Source organism: Pseudochaenichthys georgianus, chromosome 3 (genome assembly GCF_902827115.2).
Source record: "Pseudochaenichthys georgianus chromosome 3, fPseGeo1.2, whole genome shotgun sequence".
NCBI classification, from domain to species: domain Eukaryota; kingdom Metazoa; phylum Chordata; class Actinopteri; order Perciformes; family Channichthyidae; genus Pseudochaenichthys; species Pseudochaenichthys georgianus.
In genome coordinates this window covers 29282207-29305514 of record NC_047505.1, presented here as the reverse complement: position 1 = coordinate 29305514, position 23308 = coordinate 29282207, and the positions used below count along the sequence as shown (strand labels likewise).

At 39.5% G+C, this 23308-nt stretch overlaps 1 long non-coding RNA gene across 1 annotated transcript in view; it reads right to left on the bottom strand.

Moving 5' to 3' along the window:
• Positions 1 to 6137: 6137 nt before the first annotated feature.
• Positions 6138 to 23308, bottom strand: part of LOC117461805 (uncharacterized) — a 38411-nt gene continuing 21240 nt past the window's right edge. The window contains exons 2-3 of the long non-coding RNA XR_004553752.2: positions 10870 to 11039; positions 6138 to 10270 (exon numbers count right to left, since the gene is read on the bottom strand). This is a non-coding gene — a long non-coding RNA (uncharacterized lncRNA). The remainder of the gene's footprint in view (positions 10271 to 10869; positions 11040 to 23308) is intronic.

The window sequence follows — 23308 nt, the reverse complement described above, 5'->3', positions numbered from 1 at the left end:
GACGAGATATAAAGAAAAGAGAAAATACAGGCAGAGGGCTGAGTTTCTATCAATACAGGCACCATACCTGTTTTTATTTGGACGTATCATTTCTGTATAAGTCTCCACATTGCCTTTTTAGGAAAATGCTGTATATTCAACATTTCGTTTTTTCAATCAAACATCTTTTAATAAACATTTGTACAGTATTGCCTGTATTCTTATTCTGTTATCAATAGGCATTTTCAATGTTAGTAATTGACCGGGGGTTTGTTAAATGTTTTCCTTTCATTTTTCCACTCTACATCGTTTAAAGATATTGCAGATCAGTTATACACATTGTTATGAAACAAGTGAGCTTCAACTTCTTAGAACAAGTGAATGTTTGATATGTGATATCAAAATGAACAGCAGTAGCTTCATAAGTGTTTGCTGGAGCCATCATTTTAGAACTGGTTGCATTAAACTGCAAGTGCTGTTGTTTAAGTAATGTGGAATTAATTTTGGGGAAATAATTTTTTTAAATATATCTTTATGTGTCACCACAGTTGTGGTTGTTATTGCAATATCTGCACATAAGTGAACAGTACAAAACATAAGGTTAAGCTTGCAACTTCACTAAACATTTAGATCATGGTCACATATTCATCCTATGAAAATTATATTAGTGATTATACAGTAATTCTTGATTCCTGTTTGCAGTATAATAATGCTAATCAATTTCACTTGACATGTGTGTGTTTTCAGATAGACAGCTAGCAGGGTTTATAGTCACGCACTTAATTTAGAATTATTCTCTGCAATTGCAGAGAGGAAAAATATAAAAGTCCCCTTTGGAGGACTCCAAAGGTTTTGTATTCATCAGTACTCCATTTGTTTCCCGATTGCACAGTCTGAGATGAGGCAGCATCTGCAGCGTGGATAAGACTAATATGGAGTTGGCAGATAATGCTTTGATTTGACACACTGCTTTTCAATTCTAGAGACATCTTCCATTGATTTATGGTCAAAGTTATAAGTTATAGGAAGTCAATGCATCAGGGTCTATAGCAAAATAAACATATTTTCAAAACCCAAATTAAACGTCTGCAGAATTTAATAGTGCAACATAAATATTTGATGATGGAAAAGGAGAAATATATATAAACATACTCTTATTTAAGCATATCTTCATCCAAAGGATTTTTTGTCCATCTGAAGGTATTATTATATCCGGTATGTGCTCCAGCTGTAGCAGAGATTCAAGTTCAGTGCGCACACAATACAATCGTTGAAGTATATAAACATGCATAGCACATATTGCTTGTTTGTTCAGTGAAACAAGCTACAGCAGTTGCATGTGTAAAAAGGCAATTACTGGTTGCACGCTTGTTTGTAAAGCCTAGTTCAGTTTACTTCTCTGGAAGGTAGCAAAGGAAAGCACTGTGCATAAAGGCACCTCAGTAAAATATTGAGAGGACATTAATAAAGGCTAAGGGTTAAGCATCTAATTTCAATACAGAGAGGCACATTTACTCCAATCTCCAAATGAAAGTTAAAATTGGATGTCTGAACATTTATCTTTTTCCATTTTGAAAAGGTGTAAGAATATCCACAGACTTTACTCAGAACATGTAATCATTCACTTGTTACAGAGATAAAACAGCACATAACTAGATTTGTTTTTTCTCCTGATTCTTAAAAGACAACGGATCACAAGTTAATGATTTGTTCATCATAGTGTTCGAGTAATGCATGAATAAGACTATAAAAAAGCCTGCTATGATTTCAGAACATCAGAACAGTTATATATAAACATGTTAACTTACAATTCTAAATTCTAGTTTTGGTGGCCAGCTGGACCAATGCACATTTTATTTGTTGGTGATCTAATAGAAGACTTGCCTCAGCAGCAAAACACTGACTGTAATTATTTGTGCATGCTATGGCAGTTCTACACTCAATTGCCATTTTTTTAGGTACATTAATTCAACAATTATTCAGTCCACACATTTGCTTTGTCATGAACATTATAATGTCCTGTTACAGAAACTTTCAGTCTCAGAAGTGTGTAGAATTGATGATATTATCTGTGACATACAAGTCACTGTAAAATGTATTATTTATGGGTTCTGGACTGTTGCTTGTAAATGCAGCTTGAAGACATAACTGGATACCAGAATCTTTTGTTGATTTTGTCTTCATTTTTTACTTTTGATCAATACATCAGTACGATTCAGCCCTAGTCCAATTTACTCAGTGGATGTTTGGTAATTTAAGAACAATGGTTACACATGCTGACCCTATTCATGTTTTCTTGTGATTTAAATTAGATATACATTGTTCATTGTTGAGGCCTTTTAAAAAAAGAAAATAATCTCCGCATGACACAAGAGTTGCTGCACAGAAACAGAATCACATCAAAGTGTAAGACACCTTAGGCCTTGCCCTTAAGTTTAGGGTGAGAATCTATATCATCAAAAAAAGAATCTCAGAAACTCAAAGCAGTAAGAAAACTTAGATAAGGTTAGAAAAATATCATGGTCATGAATCGGCTGGATCGAAAGCAAACTCTTCAAACACATTCAATCTCTGAATTCAGTATATTTTACAGATCTCTCTATTAGCATTCAATTTAGCTAACATATTGGTTGTTCAGAATAACAGTATATAAACAAAATTAATGTGAGAGATTACGACTGCACAATTTGGAATAAACACATTTTTTTTGGACTGATACTGCGATATGATATAATAATTTTAGAGAGATAAATCATTTGCTGTCAATGTTTTACAGTATAAAACAACATCCGAAAAAGTATGTAAATGCCATTTGTAGGGACATCACTGTAGGTTGACAATACTTTATTCAGAATGATATTTTAATATTACACTAGTACATATTGTGATTTGAATACAATGTTGATGCATTGTGCAGCCCAATGAAGCATGTTTTCATACTATTGACAAGATAAGCTTGATGCCTTAAAGGTATTTTGTCCTAGTACACACCTTCAACATAAGGAAAAAAAGATCTCAGGTGTTCACACTTCCAAATCCCAAGACAGATCTTGAAAGAGAAATGCTCTAGCTTCAAACCATCAGATGCGAGGAAGCCTCAGGCAATCTCTGTGACCCAGCATCATCACACAGTGTTATGTGTGAAGCAAAATGCTTCATAACAGGTGAAAATAATGTGGCAGATGTGTGTTAGTGTCTGAAAAACAAAACTGGCCAAGCTTTTACTTTATGCTATCACCAAGCTTTGCCTTTTATGACATGTATCTTATAATATCAAGAAAAAAACTCTTTAAGTAAACGTCAAAAGCATTTTCTTTCTTTCTACTGAGGCTATTAGTGCATGTTTTTAAGGTTCATCATCACAGTTCTATTTAGCGATAGTGTTTATGTTGTTGGTGGTTAATTATGTGATAAATTACCTGGAGGATTAATCAAGTATGAACAGATGTCTGGATGTGACACCTCTGGCCACCAGGTGTTACCCAACATTTGGCAGAGATTATGGTTAATGACCAGATTAGTTTAAGAGCTGTTTTGTCCAGAATGCACCGGACTGCGCTTCAAAACATTGCATTATCTGCGCTATGTCAGATATCCAGTCCCTCAGATATTTGAAATAAATAAGCCTATTTTAAAGATATATATATATATATATATATATATATATATATATACAGTGTATATATATATTGGTATATATAAAATGTGTATACCATTTGAATGATTATTACTATGATTGAAATGACTGATGTATGGTGCTGCTGTCTAATACATTGTTTTTATGGACACATACAGTTTTCTCTATTACTTCTCAAATACTACAAATACAGGTTATTCACCACACATATAGGCATTGCCTAAGAAATGTTGGTAGATAAAAGCATTCGCACTAATTCTTAGTTATTTTCCAGGGTAACACTTTATATTAAGGTACACAAATTAACCATCAACTAGTTGTTAATTAACATGCATATAAGCAGTATATTGGCTCTTTATTAGTCATTATAAAACACTTATTAATGCCTTATTCTACATGACCATATTCTACAAGTAATAAGCCATTAGTTGAGAGTTTTTCCTCAATAACCCTCTAATTAGTGCTTATTTATTGCAAGTAAGGAAGTTGTTGTACATGAGTTTTGGTTTTAATATGCTCTGCTCAATATGGGCCTAATAAGGCCACAAGAATAGTAATTCTCCCATAATAACACTTAACAAATATGATCGATTCCTATGTAACAAGACATGAGCCTGCACATCTTCCGGTGCAGACTGAAAACTCATCTCTTTCGACTCCACCTCGAGCGATAGAATTACTAACAAAGAACTGCTAACAGAGCACTTATATACTAATAAAGGACTGGCTTATCTATAGCCAGTTGAGTAGCACTTGAAATGTTTGGCTCTATGAAACCTGATGTACTTACTGTATATGATTCTGTTTTCTTCAAGGTTGTGTCTTCCTGGTCGAATGTACTTATTGTAAGTCGCTTTGGATAAAAGCGTCAACTAAATGCAATGTAATGTAATGTAACATGAAACTATAAGTGTTAATTGTGTCAAAATAACCAACCCAGTCTCACGGCATTTCGTGTTATAGTCACAAAATTAATTGAATCTATTGATTTGTGTTCACCAACACGATTGTTTCTTAGGTAACAAGACATGAAACTATAAGTGTTAATTAAGTCTAAATAACTCAAAATTAGGTATTTATATCTAAGAGCATGTTCCCTATTTTAAAGTTAAGTCTTGTTCATAACAAATAAGCTAGTAGTTTGACTCTAATTAGGTATTTATATCTAAGAACATGTTCCCTATTTTAAAGTGAAGTCTTGTTCATAACCAATAAGCTAGTAGTTTGACTCTAATTGACCTGAACAGGTTCCCTATTCTAAAGTTGCCTCCTCTTCACACTTTGTAAATACATTATAGCACACAACTACTGAAATTAACCTCAACAGTACATGAAGAAATAGGTGAAATATCTGTTTTATTAAACCACTAAAGAGAGGTTCAGACACATCCCAAAACATGTCAATTTTCACCAATGCTGAGAACACATAGCAGCCTGTACTTTTTAATAAAAACAGATTTTTAACCGATTTTATGTATTTGTGATCATACTGTGTGACCTGCTTGTATACTTACACACTAGGTGTACTGTTCTCTCTATGTGTTGTACTGTCTCAGTGTGAACACAGATTAAACAGCCAGTCAAACTCTTTTGAGAGCCAGGGAATGAGCAGCCATGCTCCTTTATTGACTTATTTGCAGTCCACTGACATTCAAACGGAGTGAAACTATACAAAGAGAAGTTACAAGGCACTTAATGATCTCATACATGCAATTGTAACATACACAGATTAACACATAGGACCGTTACAGTAAGTGTAAACAAGGTAAATATCGCTAATGCTAGATGTGCAATAAGCATGTATACAGGCTAGTATGGCTAACGCTACCGTGTATGCTAATGCTAGCGTGAATGCTAACGCAAATGCTAACACATTTTCTCATTTTGTTTAAACATCTCCAAATGTCATCACATAAACACAATACATGTTACTAATCCTTACAGTGTAAAGTAAGGTGACCAGATTTTTAAAAACCGGGGACATTTTGAGTTTTGCGGTCAATATATACCATTAACATATCCAATTTTCTTCACTGTTAAAGAAAAAAGGGGGACAATTCTGGTTTAATGTAATTCGAACATTTGAACTGTTGGATACAGAAGGAAGATAGCTCATATATGAGACTTCATAGGTCTTTTATTTTAAAACTGTACATCAGATTGTCCAGATTCTCTCTGAGTGACTAGATGGGGTCTCCTACTATCACCCTGAAGTGAAATAAGTATCTGATTGACTTCGAATGACTCTTTGATCATGGACTGTTTCCATTAAATAATAATCAAAATATAGATGGACAATAGATCTAATTTGAGATTTTAAACAGCATACATTTTAAATTGTGTTTCAGAAAATAATGTTATTTTAGGAGTGTTGTGAGATGGTGTCAACATCAATTGGAATTAGTCACCCAGTGGAAATGTCAGATATGTCTTGTTATGGACATCTTAGACCCAGTCAATACTGTGGAGATACACAGGTCAGAATGATCAACAATAAATGGTGAAACAAACAGAGTTGTCTTTCTGGTTATTTATTTGAATATATTCAAAGACACAGGTCTCACAGAGTATAGGATAGTCTGCAGGAGTGTGCGCAATAGTAACACAATAGCAAAGCTTATATACAAGAAAGGGCGGGCAGACAGAGTTTCCTCAGACATCTGCTTTCACACGGTCTCATATTGTTATTAGACACCTGTCCTTGAGCTGTAGATAGTATAACAGTTCTCAGAATATGGAAGTTCTTGTGTGACTTTGTGTGAAGAGGAGTAGTCTCAACATAGTCTGCCAAATCAGCTCTGTGGCCTTGAAGTGCTTGGGAATAAAAACCCTCATTAGAGTATGCAGAGAAAACAGCACATATCAGGAAATATATAGTTGTGTTAGACAATGCTAGAAGAAGCATTTGGTTTTAGCATATAAGGTAAGATAAGACATTTCCACTACATTCTCCCCTTTTGATCATACTTGATCAATCAAAAAAATAAAACAAATGACAGGATAGACTGATATAACACATCAATGAATACACTCCATCGCTGGTTTAAGTAAACACATCACAAATATATCATAGAAAACTGGCTGTCTTTTGTGGAGGACAGACTCCAATATAAGGTAAGCATAAGAGGAGGGTACACTCGATTCACATGGATTATATTGTAGTGTCGAAATCAGACTCTTCTGATTCTGGCTCACGAACAGGGGTAGGGTGGAATGTACAAGGTATACGATTCTCGTAGCTGTGGCGCAAAGTAGGATTGTCCTGTAGTGGAATAGCAGCATACTGAACGAAAGCTGAGGATACCATGCTGGAAAAGTACTTATTCAGTATGGGGATAATGAACCGGGTACAATTGATTAATAGGCCGAAAATGATCGCCATGGCAAATATGCAGAGGAACCATTCTATGATTGTCCAGGCTCTCCAGTAGTATCCGCACTTTCCACATTGCTCACGGTTGCGTTGTCGTCCTTCCAGACGAGCCCTCATCACGAGGCGGGGATGCTCCATGGGGTGTGTGTGTGTTCCCTCGGTTGATTTTGTGACCCTGCACACCGATAACACAAATGAGGAACCAGAGGCATATGAAACCGCTCAGCTGGCACTCGCTCATGACACCTTGTGTGTAGTGTGTGTTTTAGTGTATGTAGTGCAAGTGTGGTGCTGGTGGTGACTTGGCACGTCACTTGTTGTCGTCTGCTTCTCCCGTTGGTGACTTGGCACATCACTTGTTGTCGTCTGCTTCTCCCGTTGGTGACTTGACACGTCACTTGTTGTCGTCTGCTTCTACCGTTTCTCCTTTCCTGTGACTACGACCTTGCAGTGGCTGGTGTGGACCCACGTGGCTCTCTCTGCGACCTTGACCACTGTCTGGGTGACGAGAAGCACCTGGTAGGGACCTTGCCAACGATTGGATTTCCAGCTCTTTCTCCGGAAATCCTTGACCAGCACGAAGTCACCGGGTTGGAGATGGTGAAGTGGACCAGTGGCAGGGGTAGGTAAGGCTGCGGCTACCTGACGTTGGATGTCTGCTAAAGTGGATGACAGGTTAACACAATATGACAACATAGCATCCTCACACAAAGTTGTGGAGGGAAGAGGACATCCTGGAGCCTTGAGTCCAATCTGTGGAGGAGCCCCAAAAATGATTTCAAATGGGCTGAGTTGGCTCTGTGTTCGTTTCAGCATCCGCATGTACATCAGCACAATGGGTAGAGCTTGTGTCTATGACAGACCTGTGTCTGCACAGCATTTTGCTAGCTTGTTTGTATTGTGCCGTTCTCTCTTTCCACCCCACCCCCACTCTGTGGATGATACGCACAATGCTTTCTGATGTCAGGTATTCTCCTATCTGGGTAATGGCCTCATTAGCTAAATGTGAACCGTTGTCGCTAGAAAAAAATGTCTCTGGTAGTCCCCATCTAGGAATGATTTCCCTCAGTAGTGCCTTTGCCACAGCATTTGCTGTCTGTGCTTTTACTGGGAAAGCAGCTTCAACCCATTTGGACCACATGTCAACCACCACCAGACAGTGCTTCTTACCCTCTAATGGGCTAAACTCAATGAAATCCAGCAATAGGTCCTCAAATGGCCTGGTGGGAGGTGGATGTGCTCCAGGTCCTGTAACCTTTACTGGTCTACCAGAATTGTGTGTAATGCAAATTAGGCATGCTTCACAGTGTTTTTGAGCTGTTACTGTGAACCCCCTTGTGAACCACTCCTGATTGATAGCCTCTAACATCCCTCCTTTTGACACATGATCCAACCCATGTGTCAACTTAGCAAAATGAGGGAAGAAATGTCTTGGGAGACATGGATTGGAATTTGGACCAACCCAGATGCTGGAGGTTGGGTCAAAAACAGCCCCAAAATCCTTATCTGATTCTTTCCCAAGTTCCAGCCTCTGCCGCATTTTTTACTGTCATAGATCTCTCAAATGCATTTTTCAGTGTCCCTGTACACAAAGACAGCCAATTCTGGTTTGCATTTGAATATGATGGTAAACCTTACACATTCACACGTTTGTGTCAAGGCCTTGGCCTGAAGACGGCGACGAACACGACTGTGTTCAATCAATCAATCAATGTTTATTTATATAGCCCAATATCACAAATGTTACATTTGTCTCAGTGGTCTTCACAGTGTGTACAGAATATCAGTATGACAATACGACACCCTCTGTCCTTAGACCCTCACATCGTACAAGGAAAAACTTCCGAAGAAAACCCAGTTTAAAGGGAAAAATGGGAGAAACCTCAGGGAGAGCAACAGAGGAGGGATCCCTCTCCCAGGATGGACAGACGTGCAATAGATGCCGTGTGTACATTGAAAAGATAATACATTTGCAACATAGGTAGTCCAGATGTTTGGAAATGCATGTGTGTATAATAGGAAGATGAATCCACGAGGATATCCATCCAGGACCGATGATCCAGGACCACAGCCGAACTTCTCATTGTGTGCACACCTAGACCGGACTTAAAAGACGTTCCTCTGACCAACGCTGCACACAGCAGGTGGAAAAACACGTTGATCAGTCAAACGCAACAACGCCTGATAATCAGGATATGTCAGCAGCCATTGGTACACATCCAACAGTTCTTTATCATCAAATGTGAGTTTTGAACCATCATAGGAGATGGCTGTCGGACTTTAAGACTCATTTGTGGAAAAATGAGTTCCAAGCCGAACCGGATAATCAGATCTCTGCCCAGTAAATGTATTGGGCAGACAGATGAGAGAAGAAAACTGTTTTTGACTGATGTGGGAAATGGATGACTGTCATCACCGTTATATTTACACTGAAGTGGTACAGCAAACTTCTCCTTCACATTTACCCTAGCCGCTCCTATTGAGTGAATAAATCTACCACTACATTTGCAATCAGGCAAATCTGCCATTTTTACCACAGAATGTGTAACCCCAGAATCAACCAAAAATGTAACATCAACACCCATGATAGCTAAAGTTAGTGTGGGACATTTCTTAAATGCTGTTTCACTGTCATATTTCAAATATGTACCCTCTTTAACCACAGACATGTCTTCTACATTTTCCAATTACTCAATAGCATGATGTGTGTGTGTGTCACTTCCCTGTTTAGATGCTGCTGGCTGAATTTCCGTCTCGCTCGATTGGGCCCCTTCCTCCCTATCTGGTGTAGGTCAGTCTGATTGTGAATGGTCCCGTCCTTGCTGTCCCCCTCTACCTCCACTGCCAGTGTTCTGTGGCTAGTCCCGAATCCAATGTTCAACACTGCCACACTTGAAACATCTTTCATCAAATGAAGGTCTTGCTTCTCGTCCTCTGCCTCGTAAAACCTCCTCTGCCTCTCCCTCGGTATTGTGAGCGGCCAGCATTCTGCGCAGCTTGCGCTGTGGCTGTGAGTCCGTTGAGGAAGGCATTATTGAGGTGTGTCTCCCAAACGCCTGCTTGGTCTCCTAGGGCATCGGGTTTGTTTATCCCGCTGTTGTCCCCATCTACTTGGGCCTGATGGGGGTGGACGAGCTTGGAGTTGACGGGGAGTCTGCTGACTGCATGCCTGGGGCTTGTAGTGGCGGGGGAGGTGGTTGAGGTGGGCCAGCCGGATTGTCAGGGTTGTATACCGGGGGAGGGCAAAGGATACCCAGAGTCGAGGAGAGGGTCATTCAGGCCTGCAATGGAAGGATACAGAGATGTCTGGGGTTTACATGGTTTTGGAAATCATTTATTTTCCTTCTTTTCTTCACATTCATCTTCAACCTTAATATTTTCTTTATTGCCGAGGCAAACTGCCTCCTTTCACGGCATTCTGCTTCATCCTCCCAGTATTTTAAACACTTTCTGTGAGTTTCCAGCTTTTCTAAGTCTTTTACTTTAATTGTATTTTTAATTTAGTCAAAGAACCTCCCTTTGGAAATCCGAACATTTCCGTCCAGATGTTTAATTTAGACAGATTGTTTTCACCATGTTTTCCTCGCATGACATCCACAATCGGATCCTCAGGAGGGTGTACTAGCCCCCCTACTCTGCTTTGCATTCCATAACCAAGTCTTTAAGTGTTTACTCTAAACACCCCGTGTTATCAAACACTATTTTTCACCCGTCGGTGATGTGATATTTGTTCCTCAGTACAAATCACACAAAGACTGATCGTAAACCCAGGCTACGACGGATATTTAACAAATATCCTACTTTCGAGCGGTCCCTCTCATAAATGTCATGGAGTTTAATTACGTTTAACTTTAAACAATTTAGACACTGTAAATCTCACCGAGTATTGAAAGCCTTTTGAGTTTGTTGGATCTTGTGAAGTCAATCGGTTCCACCCCGGCGCTGGTCCTCTCGTCCCGTACGGTTTCTGTCGAGGTAGAGGATAATCCGAAGAGCCTGGAGAGCGACCACCAGCGTCCGTAGGTGTCCCCAATGGAACTTGCAGAGATCCTGCCGACAACGCCAATTTGTTATGGAAATCTTAGACCCAGTCAATACTGTGGAGATACACAGGTCAGAATGATCAACAATACATGGTGAAACAAACAGAGTTGTCTTTCTGGTTATTTATTTGAATATATTCAAATAAATAGGTCTCACAGAGTATAGGATAGTCTGCAGGAGTGTGCACAATAGTAACAAAATAGCAAAGCTTATATACAAGAAAGGGCGGGCAGACAGAGTTTCCTCAGAAATCTGCTTTCACACGGTCTCATATTGTCTGTCCTTGAGCTGTAGATAGTATAACGGTTCTCAGAATATGGAAGTTCTTGTGTGACTTTGTGTGAAGAGGAGTAGTCTCAACATAGTCTGCCAAATCAGCTCTGTGGCCTTGAAGCTCTTGGGAATAAAAACCCTCATTAGAGTATGCAGAGAAAACAGCACATATCAGGAAATATATAGTTGTGTTAGACAATGCTAGGAGAATCATTTGGTTTTAGCATATAAGGTAAGATAAGAAATGTCCACTACAGTCTTCATAACTGTATAGGCCTACTTACATTTTACATTCACTCAGTTATAATGTGGTAGTTATACGTAACTTGTTTTAAATGATTATTGATCACATTATATAGTACATATTTCTTAATTTAAGCTCCAGTATATATGAATATGTGTGGTGTGTTTTTTAGGTATATTTGTTATTGACCGAGTAAACGCATTTATTTTGAAGGCAGTTTTTACAGGCCTCTACCGTAATCATAGGATATTCGCGCACCGCAATACAACGTGCGGGCTGGCTTGACTGTTTTTTCCGAAGTGGGGGCTGGCTTGACCACAGTCTGTTTACCCAGTGTTTCCTGACATGAAACGTTTTATTTCACCTTGCTATGTGTTTTTAACGTATATTAAAAAACGGGGACATTTCCGGGGACAGTTTCAACTGGGGACAGGCCAATACAAACGGGGACTGTCCCCGGAAAACGGGGACGTCTGGTCACTGTTATGGAAACTTCTGTGTAGCAATGCAGTGGGAGTCACCGACTCAGGAAGGAGACACGGTAGAGCAGGAGCTTCAATGTCAAACACTGGAGGTTTATTTGGAGTTACGGCCGGAGGATTCACATCAAAATCACAGCAGTCACGGTCTGACTGCACGGGTGGTTGCCACGTCAATTCTGGCGCGCCTCTCTCTTGCTAGCCCATTTAACTGGTTTCAAAAGAGAGTAATCAACATGTTTTGATAAGATAGCTTTAGACAGTTTGGGCACACTGAGTTACCTGCGTCCGCCACTTATGGCCTCGAATATGTCATACCCTGGAGTCCACAAACAACAAAGAAGGAAGTGTCCCAGTGCACCCACAACAAAGACCATCTGTGACCTAGTATTGACCGGTCACAGAATGGGAACAATAACATTATTGGCTGAAGCAGCCTGTGTCCTTAAAGGACAGGAACAATAACATTATTGGCTGAAGCAGCCTGTGTCCTTAAAGGACAGGAACAATAACATTATTGGCTGAAGCAGCCTGTGTCCTTAAAGGACATAAATAGACATCAAGGTTGGTCCTGTATGTCACATCTAGGAGTCTGAGATAATTATTTCCCTAACAGTCACCCTAGTGTAAAGGCTTACACTTACAGTCATTGCTTTCTGACGGACTTGACCCTTTTACTCTTCAGGTTGCATAGGGAAAATGAGTAGCAGTCTACTCATTATACATCCATGAGTTTACTGCCATGCTATTCAGTTCACTTTCTCCTACTTCCTGTAGACTACCCGGTTTCCTGTAAATAATTAAACAAATAAATAAAAACAAGGATAATTGTGTGTTATTGTTGAGTAAATAATAGTGTGTTATTTAGAAAAGAATAACAAATTAGAAGGAAAAAAAGATTTAAAAAATAAAGATTTCCGTATTCTGAGGCTTTGAGCCCCATTTATTTTCCTCATTGACGGCAAAAAAAAGTCAGACATTATACGATTTAAAAATAAAAACAATAATCGTGGCTTGATATTGAGTAAGAACGTGTTTTTATGAACCACACAGCTTCCGGTCGTCCAAGACACGACCGGACAAAAAGACGTGGTGCAGGCACGAAACACACTACCAATGGAAATACATTGCTTTTAAAATCGTTCTGTGTGACACGAAAAAAATGTGAAAATCGTGTTGGTGAACACGAATCAATAGATTAAATACATGTTGTGACTATAACACGAAATCCTGTGAGACTGGGTTGGTTATTTAGACACAATTAACACTTATAGTTTCATCAGGGTTGCCAACTCTCACGCATCTGGTGTGTGACACACGCTTTCACTCTCAATCTCACGCTCTCACGCTGCCCAAACTATTCTCACGCCAAAAACAAGATGAACCGGCGATCGTTTTTGGTTGGTTATTTACAATGTTGAGTTGACAGCTGCTGAAGCTGTCGATCTGCTCCCTACCCGCCCCCACCACTCTTAACAACGTTAACAGACAGCAGAGCAGTGGGAGATGGTTGGTCAATCCCCAACCCGTATTGCTCATGCGCAGATCTAAGGTCCAGTATAAATGATAAAAAAGTAAAAGTCTGCTGATTATTAGGCCAAAATAGAGTCAAAGAGTATATGAGAGTGAGAGTGTGTTAATTAATATATTTGGCATTTTGGAGTAAGTCTATAGAATCATTTGTGTGTGTGTGTTTCATGTAGGCCTCTCACGATAATTAATTGTATTGGATACATTTTCCCGGAAATGATTGCGATAAACGATAATATTGTCGGCACCGTTGTATGAGCATTTTAGACCACTGACATAATGATAATATAAAATAATAATTCAAGTACATCCTTTCAAACTGCTAGTCACATCCCCGGGCGCTGTACAATAGCTGCCCACTGCTCCTAGTACTAGACTCCTGGTATGGGTTAAATGCAGAGGACACATTTCACTGTGTGTGCTGTGTGCTCTGGATGTGTGACCATTAAAGAGGGTTTCATCCCTCCCAATTCTATTCTATCCTCATGTAAATGGAAATGTATCGAGTTCATTTTTATTTATCGTACGATAAGTCATTTAATTGTTTATCGCGACAGGCCTATGCACCCAATAAAACAGTGGAAACATGTGTTTGACTTTCATTAGTGAATGACATTTGTGCCTTTTATAGTGTCCAATATTGTGTATTAGTATATATTGTACATCCTATGCTAAGGTCCCGCTACTGACACGCTAGCAGTCATTTAGTGCACATATGTGTAATTAAACCCATGATATCAAAATCTCACTCCAGCCAGGTACCCAAAGTTGGCAACCCTGGTTTCCTGTCTTGTTACATAAGAATAGATCATATTTGTTAAGTGTTATTATGGGAGAATTACTATTCTTGTGGTACTACTGCCTTATTAGGCGCATATTGAGCAGTGCATATTAAGACCAAAACTCATGTACAACAATGTCCTTACTTGCAATAAATAAGCACTAATTAGAGGGTTATTGAGGAAAAACTCTCAACTAATGGCATATTACTTGTAGAATATGGTCATGTAGAATAAGGCATTAATAAGTGTTTTATAATGACTAATAAAGAGCCAATATACTGCTAATATGCATGTTAATTAACAACTAGTTGATGGTTAATTTGTGTACCTTAATATAAAGTTTTACCTTTTCCAGTTATATAATTAAGGTACAAGTTCAGTGATGAAAATCCAAGCTACAGTCATGTCCTGCTATGGATACAGTCTGACGAGTAAAATTGAAAGCCTTCCTCAACCTACAAAGATGAGTCTGACATGCTCTGACCCACGCCTACTCGACACCTGTCCAAATTAAATGCTTTGCAGTGTCTGTGAGGCAGTCTTTCTGCTGCAGTCATTACTTGCTGGAGTGACTGTCCAAGCAGAGGTGGACAAGGTAGTCAGAAACGTAACAAATATGATACTACAGTGTATAATTACTCCATTACAAGTTAAATGTGTCAATTCAAAAGTATGAACATTAGGATTTAATTACACTTATAAAGTAAGTGCATTATGCAATGGGCCCATTTCAAAATAAAATATGGTATATTGTTGAATTATGATTACTTAATCATTAATTTGTTCATAACACTAATGTTGCAGCTGGATAGCTGGATTTTGTTATTTTTCGTATACAAGAAAACGTATCAGATGTGATCACGTTTATCTTAACTTCTTATAATAGAAGATGTCTTATTATTTGATCACATCTTTTACTATTAATCTGAACCATCAATGTAATTTAAGCCATCAAATAAATGTATTTGAGAATACAATTATCAATATAAGTATCTGAATTGTAGTGGAGTGAACGCATACAGTAGCATGACATGGAAACAACCAAGTTATATATGTGTGGTACTTAAATAAAATACTTCAGCATAATGACTTGTATTGTCCACCACTGTGTGCAAGTAAAGCAAGTGGTTGTGGTAATCCCAGTGCAACCTTGATAAAAACAAAAGATAAGTATCAATATAGAGAGAATATAAAAGGAAACATTCTCAAGTGAGTTGCGGTAGATTTATTCTACAATGTGTTCGGTAAGGTTTGTTGCAGACTCTGAAAATCATGCCTTTTTGAAAGGGCTAGATGGCATACTAGGTGGGTCAACATTGATTGGTCACATTAGACTGTGAGCATTTGCAGCACACTGGTGTTATACACATGTACCTGATCCAGGTTCCTTCCATCTAATCTACTTTCTGTCAGGGACCACTGTGATCAATGGTTTGTTTATTTGCCTCTGTAATAAGCAAATTATGCTAAGCGGGAGAAGTCACCTCTAGCATTAACCTGCTTACATTTTAATCAATGACTTAAGTGATTTGTATCAGGATGCCACAGGCAATGGGGTGATAGTACCAGTTACAGACTAGAATCTGTCCTTTTTAATGTCGATGAGACACGGCTGTGTTATTTAGTAGTTATATCAGAGAAAGCTATTTTCTAGGAGTCAACCATTCAAGAAGCAGCATTCATCATATTTGCAATTAATGGCCTCATTTATTACAGCTCCTGCAACCCAGGTAGAATGTAAAATGTGCTTAAAATATTGTATCAATAAGACTGTTCTCTTTGATCAGATAACATTTGTTTTGTTTGTATGTTAATTACAAAATCATAATCATTTAATAGAAAGGCAGATAGAAAAAAGTTCAAATTCTTTGTCATTCTCCTCTGTTATTACAACTGGTAATTCAGCTCATAATTTAAGTTTATAATATCAATATTTAAACAAAGTTGTATAGAACAGGCACATAACAAGTAGTATCAAAATACTGAGATAAATGGAAGTCATTATTTAAAAAAGAAAGTTGAAAATAATACTCTGTAATATATTTTTAAATACTTTTTATCTAAACCTCTTTAACTGGTATAGTTATTTACAGTATGTCATACATCTGTGGGTGGTAGTTCATCAGAGCCCTGCAAAACAATATAGCAGTTTTTGAAAAATACAAAATCCTCCTCTTCAAAGGTTCTGCAATGGTATACAGAGCACAATCAATTAAAGTGGGAAAGAGTCTGTTGGAGGCAAAGCAAAACATAGTTAGAGGGCAGTAATGCCAGAAGCCCTGATCATCAATAGAAGTCCAAACCCAGAGGACAGGGAAAACAACTCCCTGGCAACCATAGCACGTTACAACATGGGATTAAACATAAAACCATGTGTGTCTTGTTCTTGTGCCACACCTTCGCAACAAGTCTTTGACATGGATCATCAATTCTCCAGTAAATGTAAAAATGTTTACACCCACACTTCCTTATTGCTGCATCCAACATGCAACACATCACACTCACTTTGGTAGCAGGCAGCAGGGATTGTCCTTTCCAGCCCAGATAACATTGTTGCCAGTTACTTACCAGAAAAACAACTAAACATAAGGGAAGCTGCATGTTGCTCCTTTCAAGTCTTCCCAAGCCACACGTCATATACAGTATAATAAGCTCTTGATTTCGCACAGACCATAAACAAAGGCGAAGAGGTGCATCAAAACAAAACAATTGACTTAAGCTATACAAATGAAGGAATAAAAAAAGATAATAAAAAAAGGTGCTAAGGCCTTTACGAATAAATGAAATCGTTTTCAACACAACGCAGTCTGGTTAAATGTATTTTTATAATCAACTTATTAAAAATGTGCCTTCAGGGGCTTTACAATCTGTACAAACTATGATCCCCTCTGTCCACAATAAGGAAAATGAACAACAAACAAAAACATTGTTACAAATCTAAGTAGGTGGCTGTACAACCAAATATTATAAATTACTTACATATTTATTGGATTTGGACCTCTCCAATTTAGATTACTATTTTAACTGAATGCACAGCAAGTTTTTTTTTATATTACAAATCAAACTCAAAAATTCTAAGCACTCAGCAAAGTCACGTCAGTTTATAAAATTGTCTGTCATTAGATTTCAACTCTAACTGCCATTCAAAGCTGAGCATCTACAACTCACATAACACATTATCCATACCTCTTCATCAATAATCTTATCAACAACACATTTAGGCTGAGTTTCAGCATTAAATACCATGAAGATTCTTAGCTGTTTCACGCGCTATCACCAATCTTTCCCATCTGATCCATCAGACTCATTAAAGTTTATTATTTCTTAAACCGCCTTTAGTGTCACTGGGCAAGAGGCTGCCCAGCTAGCAATACAAGGCGTAATTTAGGTATACAGAGGAGACTAATGTTACTGGAAAAGTGTCTTGGCCCGTTACTTGCGTACTCTTGAGCATGAATTATGGATTAACATGTTTGTGCATTGGTTATAATTGTTGCATGGTGTAGCTGGACGTCTTGATAGGCACTTAAACCACAGCACCCCTGCCTAGTGTGGTCAGTACGTAGTTAATGATAAGTTAACAATAGTTGGCCATCTGAAACTGACACCAACAACCAGCTAAATGCATTTTATTGCAGTTTTGTTGATGAAGATCTGGCAGTGGCTCTGAATTAAGAAGCTCTATAAATGACAGAAAGGACTTTGTAACATGAGAAAGCTAAATGCAGTTAGCGTTCTTCTCTAGAGTTAGCATTACCTGTAATATTTCTACAATGTTTATGTAGAATTTATGTAAATGCATTGCGATGTATTATTTAAATGTGTCTTTTACTGCTCGTATGATAAAGTGTAGCTTTAAATTATTACTTAACTTCCAGGTTGTGTGCGGCAGGGTTTCCGCTAGGATTTTTTCTCGCCGGTCAAATGTCCGGGCAGAATTAATTTTACCGGACAAATGTGAAACTTACCGGTCATATTTCAATAATAATAATAAGAGTTGTGTAGCACAGTTTCCGTTAGCAGGTAATTACCGGACTATGAGCAGATATGCTTCAGTTTAAAACTCAGTTCACAGGGCTCATTTTTATATTGCTTCAGTTTATAATCGTAACAGATCGAAAAATTCTGATTCATTTTTCAATAAATTATTCCACAAACAACAAACAACATAATTACCACATTCAAACAAACTACTTGTAGTAGATAACGTACATTATTCAAAAGTTGACATTACATTTGAATAATAACACGGGAGAAACGGAGCCTCTCTTTTCCCCTCTCCCTCCCTCTCTCTCCTGACAGCCCGTCAGTTTCTCAAGCAGCTCCTGCAGCCCGCTAAACAGAGGGCGGGGCTTCAGGTGATTTTGCAGAGCTGCGTGTCTCGGTCAGACTCAGCAGCTGATCTGATCTCTCTCTCGTGTCCGGTTACACTTCACTCGCGTTTATGTCCATATCGATCAGATCCAGCTCTCCTGATCGGCCTTTATAGAGAGCACCGATCAAACTATTAAGAGTGAATATCGGCCGATAATGACCGGCGGCCGATCGATCGGAGCCTCCCTAATTATTACCAGACATTTTGACCGGCAGGTTTTGAATTTACCGGTTTTTAATAAATGTTACCAGCTAAAAACCGGTAATTACCGGCTAACGGAAACCCTGGTGTGCGGGTGTATGTGTAAATGTGAGTTTGAGTGTGCATTTAAATGTTACTCCCGTCAGTTATTTAGTTAATTTAAGTGCCGGCACTAAGTACGGCAAAGTACTTGGTGGGAACGTGGCTAATGTTGGTATTAGTTACATCTTACAACTTTTACCCCCATTTTTAGTGCCTGCTGAGAGATGGTATTTTCCTGGGGGAAAAAGTGCCCCAGTTCTGATTGGCTGGGCGAATTGAAAACCACGACCCGTAAAACTCTGAAATGTTTTCTAGAGCCGCCATTTTATTATCCTCGCATTAGCATTTTTAGCATTAGCATTCGCCCAGCGCACAAATGCAGAGAGATTAATTTATGGAAACACAAAAGAAAACATGGGAGCGGTGGAGATGAGGAGGTGTCGGCGTTCTGGCGATTTACTCGGAAGGCTTCAGTAGAAGCTGCTGGGAGTCCCAGCAGCTTCTACTGAAGCCTTCCCCAACTCCGGGGACTTCCGGCCGGGGACTTCAGGCGGCAGTATACGCCGTGAAGTGGTTTGCGGCCTGCCAGTAAACCCAAAGCAGAAGAAGACGAAGTGACGTCATCGGCTCATTTGCGTAATCTTCCTTCAGGGAACTTATTCCGGTGTCAACGCGATCTGTACTTAGTGCCCTGGGGTACTAAGTGCCCTGGGGTACTAAGTGCCCCGGGGCACTAAGTGCCCTGGGGCTATAAGTACGGCAAAGTACTTGGTGGGAACGCGGCTAATGTTGGTATTAGTTACATGTTTATTTCCAATTATAAACCATGAAGACTAGATTTGAATTGTGAGGTTCGATACACAGGTCCTGTGTATCACTCTACTGGACAGCTTTAGACACTAAGAGGACTGTGTGTCAATGCTGTTTTTCTTCTTAATGTTAAACTGAATGATCATACTCTTTAGATATTAAACACTATAATCAGTGTCTTTCTACCTGATTGGGTTGTTAACTCACAACAAGAGCCAGTCAAGCATTTGTGTACTACTCTGGATGTCTATTGATTAAACTTGGTCCTTCTTCATCCAAAGATTTCCACTGAGGCAGAGACTCTGCATGAAGATGCTGCCATGACATCTGAGTCCCACTATGATGACATTCAACAGGTGAGTTAACCACAACTCAATAGCCGCGTTCACACCGGACTACTTTTCCCCGTACTTTTCACGTTTAGTTCCGTTAGTACCCCTTATGTCGTGTTCACACCAAAAAGAGTACTTCAAGCCGGGAACTTTTACCCCCATTTTTAGTGCCTGCTGAGAGATGGTACTTTCCTGGGGGAAAGAGTGCCCCAGTTCTGATTGGCTGGGCGAATTGCAAACCACGACCCGTAAAACTCTGAAATGTTTTCTAGAGCCGCCATTTTATTATCCTCGCATTAGCATTATTAGCATTAGCATTCGCCCAGCGCACAAATGCAGAGAGATTCACTTATGGCAACCCAAAATAAAACATAGGAGTGGTGGAGATGAGGAAGTGTCGGCGTTCTGGCGATTTACTCAGAAGGCTTCAGTAGAAGCTGCTGGGAGTCCCAGCAGCTTCTACTGAAGCCTTCCCCAACTCCGGGGACTTCCGGCCGGGGACTTCAGGTGGCAGTATACGCCGTGAAGTGGTTTGCGGCCTGCCAGTAAACCCAAAGCAGAAGAAGACGAAGTGACGTCAGCGGCTCATTTGCGTAATCTTCCTTCAGCGAACTTATTCAGGTGTGAACGCGATCTGTACTAAGTGCCCTGGGGTACTAAGTGCCCTGGGGTACTAAGTGCCGGGGCACTAAGTACGGCAAAGTACTTGGTGTGAACGCGGCTAATGTTGGTATTAGTTACATGTTTCTTTCCAGTTATAAACTATGAAGACTGGATTTGAATTGTGAGGTTCGATACACAGGTCCTGTGTATCACTCTACTGGACAGCTTTAGACACTAAGAGGACTGTGTGTCAATGCTGTTTTTCTTCTTAATGTTAAACTGAATGATCATACTCTTTAGATATTAAACACTATAATCAGTGTCTTTCTACCTGATTGGGTTGTTAACTCACAACTAGTGCTGCGTACCTGGACTCACATTCAGGTTCAGGTCCGGACTCAAGTCCAGAGGTTCAGGTTCAGGTCCGGACTTATAAGTCCGGACCTGAACCCATGGCTTGTGTCAAGTTGTGTGAGTAACTAAAGTGAACTTATTGTGAGCTAATTATCAATTGAAAATTAACTCATAATCAACTCAAATTCAAACTCGTCAGGTTTATTTTGCTCCCTTCCAACTTGTGTCTACATTTCTCTACAAAGTACAAATGTAAAAAAAACACTTTTTGCCACTTTTCTACAACTCTGCTTGTGTACATTATACAGGAGTACATACTACATACATAGTGATGTACATACATACTGTTAGAAATTAAAATCAATGTTGATATGGCGTAATTTTGAGTTAAATACACTATTTAATTTAAATCAGTTTTATTCTGAAAAAAACGGAAGTTCACAATATTAACTTAATGCTTTTATTCTGAAAATTCTTCCGTTCCGGTTAGCATTAGCATGTGGCGAAATGCTACGTTTTCAAACCGTGAATCGAAGGTGAAATGACATGTGATGTTGTACACTGAGCACACTGGGGTTAGCACTCATTTATTGACGCTGAATAACGTTCATCAGGGAATGTTTAAATAACCACAGACACCAGAATATACGTAAGTTCTAGTTTTTTTGCGAGTCCAAGTACCGGTTCCCGACGTTCCGGTTTTAACCGGACTTGAACCGAAACTTTTTACAAGTCCAGTACCGGTTCGGCGTACCGGTACGCAGCACTACTCACAACAAGAGCCAGTCAAGCATTTGTGTACTACTCTGGATGTCTAGTGATTAAACTTGATCCTTCTTCATCCACACGATTTCCACTGAGGCAGAGACTCTGCATGAATATGCTGCCATGACATCAGAGTCCCACTATGATGACATCACACAGGTGAGTTAACCACAACCTTCTTCATCCAAAGATTTCCACTGAGGCAGAGACTCTGCATGAAGATGCTGCCATGACATCTGAGTCCCACTATGATGACATTCAACAGGTGAGTTAACCACAACTCAATAGCCGCGTTCACACCGGACTACTTTTCCCCGTACTTTTCACGTTTAGTTCCGTTAGTACCCCTTATGTCGTGTTCACACCAAAAAGAGTACTTCAAGCCGGGAACTTTTACCCCCATTTTTAGTGCCTGCTGAGAGATGGTACTTTCCTGGGGGAAAGAGTGCCCCAGTTCTTATTGGCTGGGCGAATTGCAAACCACGCCCCGTAAAACTCTGAAATGTTTTGTAGAGCTGCCATTTTATTATCCTCGCATTAGCATTATTAGCATTAGCATTCGCCCAGCGCACAAATGCAGAAATTAATTTATGGCAACACAAAAGAAAACATGGGAGCGGTGGAGATGAGGAGGTGTCGGCGTTCTGGCGATTTACTCGGAAGGCTTCAGTAGAAGCTGCTGGGAGTCCCAGCAGCTTCTACTGAAGCCAGTCCCTAACTCCGGGGACTTCCGGACGGGGACTTCCGGACGGGGACTTCGGGTGGCAGTATATGCCGTGAAGTGGTTTGCGGCCTGCCAGTAAACCCAAAGCAGAAGAAGACGAAGTGACGTCAGCGGCTCATTTGCGTAATCTTCCTTCAGGGAACTTATTCCGGTGTGAACGCGATCTGTACTAAGTGCCGGGGCACTAAGTGCCCTGGGGTACTAAGTGCCTTGGGGTACTAAGTGCCGGCACTAAGTACGGCAAAGTACTTGGTGGGAACGCGGCTAATGTTGGTATTAGTTACATGTTTCTTTCCAGTTATAAACCATGAAGACTGGATTTGAATTGTGAGGTTAGATACACAGGTCCTGTGTATCACTCTACTGGACCGCTTTAGACACTAAGAGTACTGTGTGTCAATGCTGTTTTTCTTCTTAATGTTAAACTGAATGATCATACTCTTTAGATATTAAACACTATAATCAGTGTCTTTCTACCTGATTGCGTTGTTAACTCACAACAAGAGCCAGTAAAGCATTTGTGTACTACTCTGGATGTCTAGTGATTAAACTTGGTCCTTCTTCATCCAAAGATTTCCACTGAGGCAGAGACTCTGCATGAAGATGCTGCCATGACATCAGAGTCCCACTATGATGACATCACACAGGTGAGTTATTAAGACTTTTATATGTTGTTCATTTCACTACATTAAGACTTGTTTTATAAATAGCTTGACACAAAATGTAATGTCATCTTCTTCATGAGGACTGTGTGCTTCAAC